The 7777-nt window shown below is 50.0% G+C and overlaps 1 non-coding gene across 1 annotated transcript; it reads right to left on the bottom strand.

The window, feature by feature from the left end:
• Positions 1–5913: 5913 nt before the first annotated feature.
• On the bottom strand, positions 5914–5986 carry TRNAV-AAC (transfer RNA valine (anticodon AAC)). The gene has a single exon. It is a non-coding gene; the product is annotated as a tRNA-Val (tRNA).
• Between the last annotated feature and the right edge of the window lie 1791 nt (positions 5987–7777).

Raw genomic sequence — 7777 nt, 5'->3', positions numbered from 1 at the left:
GAGTGGAGGTGGGCGTGAGCTGGGCTCTGGGACCAGGTTGGGCCTTGATTTCCTCTCGCTGGTCTTTGTTGCTAGGTAAGAAGGGGTTTTCAACTGGCAACAGTTGATTTTCGTGTTCAGGGACTGTATGAGTTCCTCCAGGTTTCTCTTAAGCACAGAGGGCCCTTAACAGGTACTCAGTACACAGGATTAGCCCAGTAAGTGTGCATTACTAGCAATTGCATTATTCCTTTTTTTTATATTTTTAATTACACTTCTGTCCGTGATTTCATGTTGCTTTGTATAACGGTATTTTCTACTGGATCCGATATTTTAATTAACAACAAAGAAAAAAAGAAAAAGACACAGGCTCTCATATCACAGCAATTACTGCCAAGACAACCTCCTTCCCAACACAATAGCCTTTTCATCAACTCCAGGCTGCTGATTTGATTCTTTCCAATTCTCCTCTGCAAAGAAGCCTTCTCTTTAACAAGCAATTATTTGGATTGCCGACACAGGTCTCTTCCGTTTCTAAGAAAGACATTGGAAATGATGCGTAGAGGAGACAAACGACATAGAGTAAGGCACCACTGGGAGTTGAACCCAGGATCTCCTGTTTACTAGAGAGACACCTTAGCCATGGCACCTGCCTTTAGACATGCACAGCAAGTGCTCTACTTGATGCTCTAAGACAACATGTCCAAATTCCAAATCATTTCCTGCAAGACCTGCCGACGTCAAGCTGTCTGGCTCTCTGCGCACAGAAAGTCACAGCAGAGTGGAGAGTGGGTTTCTAAGGCAGTCTTTTCACACTAGCAGCCGTGGTTATATAGTGGTTAGTACACTGCATTGTGGTCGCAGCCAGTGGTGAGCTGGAGCCGGTTCACGGGAACAAGTTGTTAAATTTAGAAGCCCTTTTAGAACTGGTTGTCCCATGGGACAGCCAGTTCTAAAAGGGCTTTTAAATTTAACAACCGGTAAAGCTCCGGCAGCTCCCCACCCCGCCCCCGGCCCCAGCTCACCTCTGCTCCGCCTCCTCCCCTGAATGCTCTGCCCCGCTTCTCCTCCCCCGCTGCTTCCCATGAATCAGCTGTTCATGTGGGAAGCCTGGAAGGGCTGAGAAGCAAGCCTGGCCTGGCTCCAGCTGCACGGCCCAGCCCGGCCCGGCCCTGTTCAGCTTTGCCAAACTCAATTCTTTCCCCCCTTCCGGGGGGGTGGCCGTCCTCTACCCAGTCACTTGCCTCAGTGGCCAGCTGCAGTCCAGTGTCTAGCCACCTGTGTCAGTGGCAACTGAGGCAAAAGGAGAGGGGGGCGGAAGTCACACAGTGCGTCGCCTCCAACTCCTGCTCTCTTTTTCCCTGGACCACTTCTCCACAGCCCTAGCACTTTTCTCTGCCTTTGTATCAGGGCCTCAGTCTGGCAGTAGTCAGCCAATAGCTCACTCATGCTCTCCTTACCCAACCAGCACTACTCTGATCGGAATGACAGACTCTTGCTCTGCTGAACAGCCCTTTATAGATGGGCTGCTCCAGCAAGCTTTCTCCTGATTGGCTCTCCCAATAAGCCCTTTCCTGATAGGCTGGGTTCTGTGCAGCCTCTGCAAGGCTGCCTTAACCTTTCCCTGCTCGTGTGGGACAGCCGCCTCACCAGACTTTGAAAGTGGCAAATGCGAAGTCTGGAGCTGAAGGAAAGGTTACCATGACTCAGAATTGAGCCGAGGTTGCTGCGACTGAAACACAGATCACTAACCACTATATGATCACAGTGGCTGGTGGGAGAAGCACATCTTAGAAGCCCTCTGTCAACTGAGCTGTGGCTTTCTGTGCACAGAGAACCAGACGCCTCAAGGTCTGCCAGTCTTGAGAGAAATGGGGAACATCTGTACTTTGGAATTTGCAGGTGTTGTCCTGGACCATCAAATGGAACAGTGGCAAACACTTTCTTGAGGCAGGCACCATAGTTTAACTGGCTAATCCACTTGTCTAGTAAACAGGAGATCCTGGGCTCAGTTCCCAGTGGTGCCTTGTTGTACAGCTTTTGTCTCCTCTCATCACTTTTTCCTGTGTCTTTCTAGGAAACAGAAGATACCTCCCTTGGTAATCCAAGTAACTGCTTGCTAAGGAAAAGGCTTCTTTGGAGAGAAGCATTGGAAAGAATCAAATCACAAGCCTGGAGTTGATGAAAAGGCTGCTGTGACTGGCATTAGCAAGGTGGTGGCTTCGACTTCAATTGCTGAAACACGAAAGCCTGTGCCACACGTCCTTGGGATTCGCTGGGGATGTCTACACACAGAGGTCATGTCACCTTCCTTTTGATTGTCATTGATGAAAAATGGAGTAGTTAGAAGAAAAGTCCCAGAAAGTGGCACCGTGGCTCAGGTGGCCAAGGCACCTGCCAGGTAAAGTGGAGGTTAGCGATGCAGCACCCAGTGGTGCCTTGCCAAATGTGTCTGCTCTTCCCACCCTTTGGTCAATCTTTTGAGGAAGCAGAGAAGACTGCCTTTGCCTTGCAATGCAAATGCTTGCAAAAGAAACTGGTCGTTTTTTTCTTAAAAGTGTCAGAAGGAGGCACCTAAGAAACATGGAGACAAGGAAAAGGTCACCGTAACTCAACTTGCATCCATGGGTCTTGAGGCCACAACACAGAGCACTAAGCACTGTACTATCACAGCTGCTGACAGAAGGGTCTTTTCCAAAGGCATTTTCCATTAGCAGGGTCCTCTCTGTGCTCAGAATTCCTGATAGTTTGATGTCTGCAGGCACTGGAGATCACTGTTTTGGCATCTCTCTCTCTCTGTCTCAGTGAACATCCGCTGTGGTTGTTGAAAGTCTGTGACGGGATCTCCGGGATGCAACCTGAACAGTGGAACCCCCGAGCCCTGTGTCCCACTGCCTAGATTCCCTCTCACACTGTGATGCTGTGACAAGCTGCGAATCTCTGGCACATATTGCACTTACACAGACATCCACAGGTAGGGACACATCCAACTGAGTTACATGAATGCTTCTCCCAGCCACTCATAAAACTAATGATAGAGAGCCTCCCGCCAATTCCCCCCAGCTCTGCAGCCTTGCACCCCTGGATCATACCGTCTTGTCCTAGTCAGAAGCCTGACCAGTGTGAGTTTATTACCCTGTTCACCCCTCCTTCATTCTGAATAGTGCATGCACCAGCCTTGTAATGGAACGGAGATTTCCCAAGAACTTCAAGCAAAGTACACTAGTTTAAGTGCAGCATAAAATAGATTTATTAACTACAGAAAGAGGGACTTTTAAGGATTATAAATGGTAGGCATAAAAGATCAGAGTAAGTTACCAAAGAAAATAAAAGATAAATGCACAATGTAAACTTTACACCTTATTACACTAGGCAGTTTTTAGGTCAAGCAATTTTCTCACCCCACTCGATGTTACCCTCCTTAATACATAGAATTCCCCCTGAAACCTGGACCACTGTCCTCAGATGACCTTCGTTTTCTCAGGATTCCTGCTGCTTCCAGCATAGGTGGGGGGAGGAGAAAGCAAAAACGTGAGGCCACAGTCTCCTATTTTATATTCTTAATTCAAGTGTCTAGAAGACACTTGCCCAGACATGTCCGGGTGGGCTCTGCTGAGTCACTAGCTTGGGGAATCCTCCTGCTGTGGTCTTGTGCAACTGAGTCACTTGAGCAGTCCCCATAGTGTGGTGTTTGGGCATCTGTCATTGAATTGCGAATCCCTTAATTACAATTCCTCTGCTGACTCATGGTTGTTGAACACCCTCCTGGGTAGGGGTTCTTTGTGTGTCACTAGCAAACTTATAGCATATTTCAGTAACAACCATACAGCAAGAGGCATAACTCCACACACCCTAATGCTGTACATATTTGGACAGAATGACAGATTTCAGCAGATCATGACTTTTCATATGATAACTTACATGGAATGCTTTGTATGAAATATCACAACCATATATGAATGATGAATATGGAGGCTACAGGGGCTATTTTGAGGTCCATCATGTCACAAAAGCCTCTAGAGACTGGCCTTTGGGAAGAGCTGGCTGAAGAGCCTTCCTAGTAACTGAGAGAGCCTGGCTTGGCCGCCAGTTTGTCCTTGTGAACAAAACTTGTCTGTTGGGCTCCCTTTTTTGAATATCTTTCTCATAAACAGAAAAGAAGTTCTTGGACAATCCCTTAAAGTGCTTCTTCAAGACACAGAGAGCCTCTGCACTGGGGCAGGGTGTAGAGGTGCAGGAGGGGGTCAGGGTGGTGGTGCTTACCTCGGGCGGCGTGGCTCCCAAAGTGACCCGCACACACTCCCCTCCGGCAGTAGCTCCTAGACGGTGAGATCCAGGAGGGCAGCGGTGGAGTTTGCACTCGGGGCCGCAGGGATATGACAACAAGGAGTCTGGTGGCACCTTAAAGACTAACAGATTTATTTGGGCATGAGCTTTCGTGAGTAAAAACCTCACTTCTTCGGATGCATAGGGATATGACAGCCACTCCAGGAGCAGCACGGTATGGAGGGAGGGGGGCAGAGATCAGCCTTAGCACTGCTGGCACGTCTCCGTGTGTCGCTTGTGAGGCATCAGGTCTCTGTGGGCTGCCTGGGCTGGGCGCAATGCCAGAGAGGGCTCGGGCCACCCCTTTGCCTCCTCTCTCCAGGCTCCTGGCTCACCTTGCTGGCCAACAGGGATTTTAGGGTGCAGCAGTGCAGGGAGCGGGAAGAGCGAACCACAGCGGCTGCCTCCCCCACATGTAGGAAAATGGCAGGACCTGCTGGCCCCACAGACTAAGTCACCAGGTCTCCAGCTTGCGCCATTCGACCCAACTGGTTGATCTTGTGGCCAGAATTATTTGCAGTTGGGATTTCTCCCCAACAGTACCCCACAGGGGTTCAGGGTCATTTCCAGCACAGGCCACACAGGAAGGCTTAATCCTTGAGCTGCAGCACATACTGGTTAGGCTTAAGGCTGGGCCCCCCATGGCAGGAGAGAAGAGAAAGACTTAGCCCCTGGAGGGGAAGGCTGGGGCTTCCTGGATCCCATTTGCTCACAGCCAGCGCCCCACACCCACGTTGTCAATGGCGCCCCCAGGTCAACCAGAAAGGAGCACCACCAAGTCCACTTATGGCTTACAGGCAACTCCCAAGCCCACCACAGCACACCATCTCGGGCAGAAAGGTGCCCACTCAGCCTCACCATTGCTTCTTTTCCTTCCACCCAGAACCCGCTTCTCCTGGGCTGCAAGTAGCCATCCCAGGGATGCCGACAGGCATGCACAGGGGTCTATCTCCCAGAAGCCAACCGCACCTCCATGGATTCGGCCCTCAGAAAGGCAGGCTGGGGCTTCCTGGATCCCAGTTGCTCACAACCAGCCCAACCCCCACCTCTAAACCCATCAATCACGCCTCCAGGTTGGCCACAAAGGAACAGCCATTCTCCACCTGGACTCAGCTTTGCTTGTTTTCCTTTCACCCAGAACCCGCCTTCTTCTTCTGGACTGCAAGGAGCCATCCCTGGGATGCCAAGAGGCAGGCACAGGAGTCTACCTCCCAGCAGCCAACTCCATCTCCCCAGGCTTTGGCAGAACAAATGGTGGTGCTCTACTAACCCCACTTAGCTGCACAGCTTCTTCCCTGCCTTCCTCAGCTTGACTTTCCTCTTTTGCCCCATTCCTGTCTTACTTCCTCCTTTTGCAAGTCACGCAAAGGAGGCCAGCAGGAAGTAACAGCCTCTATAGGCCAACCTCCAAGGGCAGAGGAGGCCAAGCCTCCAAAAGGTGACACAGCTAACTCCTCTAGGTTCTCCAGATTGATGCCAACGTGCTTTCTCCACTGAGGTCACTACCCTCTGTCATGCAGGGGTTGGAGTTTTCCCAGGGATAGGCCAATAGGAGAAGGAGAAGCGCCTTCCTGGCCAGCAAAGGATTCTGGGAAAAGGAAGTCAGGATGTTTCTGCCTGGTTTTGAACCAGGGACCTTTTGCGTGTTAGGCAAATGTGATAACCACTACACTACAGAAACTCTCTCGCAGTGCTCTGCCTCGCCTTCAAATTCCATCCACTTGGTGAGCACTCGCCCTGGCATACACCAATAGGCCTGGAGAAAGTGGTGGCAGCCCTTCGATAGGTCAGCTGGTAGAGCAGAGGACTGGAGTCGGTGCTCAGGAAGTCATCCTTACGTCGCCCTTGTGATTCTTTCTTGAAGGAGAGTTTCTTTTTCTTCCCTTTGCTGACAAAGAGCAAGAGAAGAATGAAAGGTCAGGTGAGCCAACTTGGTGCAGAAGCCCATGCTGTCTTTTCCTGCTACATAGCCCGAAAGGAGGGACTCAGGGCAGTTAAAGGAACTACTGCACTTTCAGAAAACAGCCCACCCCTGCACAAAGGGGGATAGAAGAGCATGCCAAAGCCCAAAATTGAACCAGGGACCTTTAGAGCCTCAGTCTAGCACTTGCCTAACTGATCTATTTAAACAGCTGCTAGGCGTGTTTTTGGCCTACTGCTTTTCTGTCTGGGATGTTTTTGTCAGCTGTGGCACAGAAAAAGGACGTCATTGTGAGTGGCCCATGAAGGCCCATGTCTTCCTTGCTCAGCTTTACTCGCTTCCTCGCCCTATTCCTGCCTTAGTTCCTGGGTTACCTGAAGGCGACTGGGGCCCAGTGGTACGAGGAGGAAGTTGGGTAGCTAGACCCTGGTGGCAAAAGTCCTGCCACCACTTGCCCCCTCCACTCTCTTCTTCCAGCTTCACATATTGGCCGCCAGGGACTTGGTGCCCAGCAGCGCAACAGAAGGTGGTAGACAGAGCCACCCTCACCTTGAAGCTCCAACTCATTAAATCATATCTTCAATCGATGATGGCCAATGAGAGACCAACATCGCTTGCTATTTTAGCACTTGAAAATGCCATTGGCCAATCTTTGGATCTCCCTAATGCTGCGCTTCAGTTCATGACGGCAAACACAAGAAAAGCGACCTTTGAACTCAAGCACTAGGGTTAACATTCTAACGCTGTCTCTTACTGTAACACTATTTAGTACTGGTCCACCCTGTGTTAGTGACAATTTGATTTCTAGATATTAGTACATTTCAGTTACTGTTCAAATTTAAAAGTTTCTATATGCTTAGAGGAAATTAATTTGTTTTATTTGCTTATATATGGCATGAATAAATAACGATTTACAGATCCTAGCATGCAAATGTATCATCTTATATGACAGAGAAAATCATGCATCCAAATTGTGCATCAAAATCATGAAATGAGCTACAAATGCAATGAAAAATAAGACATTCAAAAGTTTAACGTATGGGGGGGCAGGCACTGAAGATGCTTCATGCCTGGGGTGCCATTTGGTCTAGGGCAGACCCTGTCAGGGAGAACAGGAGTTAGTTTCACATCCCTATTTTCAGGCTGTAATCTGTGGCAACCTGCTCTGTGGGAGGGATCCCAGTAGCCCAGACTCAGGGCTGGAACAGGCCCGTGATTGAGGGGGTGGCTGCATGATTTACAGCACTCTGATGTCTCAGACAATCTCTCTCTCCCAAAGCCTCAGATCTGCATCCCCATAAGGCTCCTGCACCACCTCCGCTCCTTTCACACTCTATGGAAAGGAGCAGCATCAAGGGTTAGGGATGGGCCATAGGGCACTACGTGGGTGGCAAAGGCTTCAGGAGCCCAGAGTGTTTGCCTGTCTGTAGCATGTTGGCTGAGACCTCAGGGACACATTGTGAGGCAGAATCCCAGGCACCTATAGGAGCATAAGGGCATAAGGACGTAAGAACCGCCATACTGTGTCAGACTGGGTCCATCTAGCCCAGT

This window comes from Malaclemys terrapin, chromosome 15, assembly GCF_027887155.1.
Source record: "Malaclemys terrapin pileata isolate rMalTer1 chromosome 15, rMalTer1.hap1, whole genome shotgun sequence".
NCBI lineage: Eukaryota > Metazoa > Chordata > Testudines > Emydidae > Malaclemys > Malaclemys terrapin.
Note: the sequence above shows the minus strand (reverse complement) of the source record. Positions and strands in the feature narration are given on the sequence as shown.